Source organism: Carcharhinus amblyrhynchos, chromosome 13 (genome assembly GCF_965287045.1).
Source record: "Carcharhinus amblyrhynchos chromosome 13, sCarAmb.v2.hapA, whole genome shotgun sequence".
NCBI classification, from domain to species: domain Eukaryota; kingdom Metazoa; phylum Chordata; class Chondrichthyes; order Carcharhiniformes; family Carcharhinidae; genus Carcharhinus; species Carcharhinus amblyrhynchos.
Window position 1 is genome coordinate 27,501,335 of NC_137336.1, and position 3,064 is coordinate 27,504,398.

At 41.2% G+C, this 3,064-nt stretch overlaps 1 pseudogene; it reads right to left on the reverse strand.

Moving 5' to 3' along the window:
- Nucleotides 1-1,557: 1,557 nt before the first annotated feature.
- Nucleotides 1,558-1,759, reverse strand: LOC145352027 (U2 spliceosomal RNA; annotated as a pseudogene).
- Between the last annotated feature and the right edge of the window lie 1,305 nt (nucleotides 1,760-3,064).

The following is a 3,064-nucleotide window of genomic DNA, read 5'->3' on the forward strand; positions in this document are numbered from 1 at the left end:
CCATTGTACTGTCCTATCTGGGCCTGGACTGACATGTAAATGGTGAGGTCTCAGATTACGCTGCTCCCCTATGCATATGGATGGAAAACGGATGTTGGCTTTGTAGACACTAAAGGTGTCACGAGGTATCGGGGGCAAGTAGGAATAAGGTGTTGATACAGAGGATCAGCCATGATATTATAGAATGGCAGAGCATGCTCAATGGGCCGAATAGCCTACTTCTACTCCCATTTTCTATGTTTTGCCACAACACATATCCAGTGAACAAATCAAAAATACATCTCCAGACACGACAAGGGTAATTTTTTCTTGTTGGAACTTATCATGTTCTAAGTGCATTTCAGGGATTTTCATTTACAACAAGTTTCCATCTCTGCATTTTAATCTAGGCAGTGAGAAATATGATGGTCTCTATCCAAATTCCAAAAAGTTATTGTGGCAAGCAAAGTACTGCAGATGGAAGCAATGGAGACAAAACATTACCCCTGTTTGTAACTTATTTTAAATTACAGTCTCAAATGCAGAGAGAGGGAAATAAATCTCCACTCATGATGGAACTGAAATGAGACAGGAGTGTAAACGGCCTCAGCGATGGGAAAGGCAGTATTCACTGCCACAGCAATTCAATTAGACATTGGAGCCTCAGAGTCTGTTCCTCTGTCCTGCATTTGTCCTGGATGTGGCATTTGTGTGTCATTTCTCCACACATCCCATGGCAATATTTACAAGCAGCATTGGGCACTTGAATAACTTTGACAAAATCTCTGTTTTCTTGATTTTTGGCTGCGAATCCCATTATGCTACACAATGTTATAATGTGAGTACTTGTGGTTGCCAAAGCCTAACTCATTGTCCTGACAATGCAAAGCTGCCTCCAGATGGGATAGTTAGGATAAGGAAGGCCAAACCTCTGCTGCATGATGTAACCATGATGTCTTTGGAAGTAATATGCAATATAACTGGTCTGGTAATGGTACAAGGATAATATTTTACCATCCAAATTTGATTATATAGACTCCAATAAGAGCAGCTTATTGGAGATTATAAAACTCAATTAAATAAGGGAGCATATTGGAAGACATAGGAAGATGCTTTGGAATTACTAACTCAGCATTGAATTCTGCCCAAAATTATGAAGCAACTATGCATCCTGGGTGAAACAGCCAAAGGATTATGGTATAATGCCCATGGAACAGAATACAGTTTGATAGTCATTAAATAAACTTAATTTTATTTATTAGTTAATAAAGTTAAGTTCATAAATAAACTTAAGTTTATTTATTAGTGTTACAAGTAGGCTTACATTAATACTGCAATGAAGTTACTGTGAAAATCCTCTAGTCAACACACTCTGGCACCTGTTTGGGTACACTGAGGTAGAATTTATCATAGCCAATGCACCTAACCTGACGTCTTTTGGACTTGTGGGAGGAAACGAGAGCACCTGGAGGAAACCCACGCAGACACGGGGAGAACATGCAGGCTCTGCACAGACAGTGACCAAAACTGGGAATCGAACCCAGGTCCCCTGCGCTGTGAGGCAGCAGCGCTAACCATTGTGCCACCGTACTGCCCCCATAGAAAGACAGCAATATGGGGTGAATGATCAAAGCGGATGGAGCAAGCCCCTATTCCATCTCTCTGCTCCAAAGATCAATTTAATATATGGTCCCCAGATGAGGGATGTATCAGATATTAAACTGATAAGAACAAATACTACAGTCCTGGTATCAGGAGGCATGAAAGGCAAATAAAGAAGCATAGGAAGATGTTTTGGAATTACTAACTCAGCATTGCATTCTGCCCAAAGTTAGGAAGCAGGTAACTATGCATCCTGGGTGAAACAGCCAAAGGATTATGGTATAATGCCCATGGAACAGCTTGATAGTCACTAAAATACAGGGGGAAGGGCTGACGAGAGCCTTGAAAGTTACCAGTCAGGGATTACTTAATACACAAAGCTGGGGATAGACATGTGATATTTGACCTAAGATTTGCTGAAGGAAATAAAATCAAATACAGATGATATTAGGTTTGGAACAGTACTTGGTCATGTATTTGAGCCAATATATAACTGCAACCTCATAAATCTACATCATGAATGATGAGCTCTCGTCGTCACTCAACCCCAAAGTGGAGAGATGGAACAGTTTATTCAGTCCCCGATGCTGATTCCACAAGAATATTCCCCAGAAACCTCCTTTAATAATAGTCATTGACTTGAATCTCTGGGAGTAAAGAAGGACGCGTGGGTTTTCTTCTTGAACCTCTGAATGCAAAACACAATCAACAATTACAAGGTTAATCTTTCCACCACCAAACATCCTGACTAAATGAGTGGAAGGACCACATATTTTCACAACTCCTTCACAATTCTCTAACAGTTACAAAGGGGCGCAAGTTCAAGTTAAGGAAGGAAAAGGTTCAGTGGAGACGTGCAGGAAAGTTTTTTTATGCAGAGGCTGGTGGGGGCCTGGAATGCACTGCCATGTGAGGTGGCTGAGGCAAATATATTAGCGACATTTAAGACTTATCTGGCATGAACAGATGGGGAAATATAAGCAGTTGATCTAGATAGGACAATGTGATGGGCACAGGCTAGAGGGCTGAAGTGCCTATTCCTGTGCTGCACTGTTCTTTGTTTTTCCTGGTGACCATTGCAGCCACTTACGATGACACTTTTTCATCTTAACATTCTGCTTCAGTTTCAGACCTCTTTTCCCACTCTACCCTATCATGGCTCTCTATCTGCAAGGATGATCTCTCTGATGCTGAGTGTACTGTGGATTTAGCAATGAAAACCTTGTTCTCACATATATTCTAGGAAACAATTCAGTGGACATTCTGCCAGTTCCCCAAGACAGATCTACATTCCATTGAAAATTGAAGACTTTGCAGAAAATAATTTCCAGACTTTTCCCCCTGATTGCCATTGGCTCCAGTTTTGCTGATGTGCTCGATCAAATACTGCTTTGATGTCAAGGCCAGTCATTGTCACCTCACCTCCAGAGTTCAGCTCTTTTATCCAAGTTTCAACCAAAGCTGTAATGAGGTTAGAAGCTGG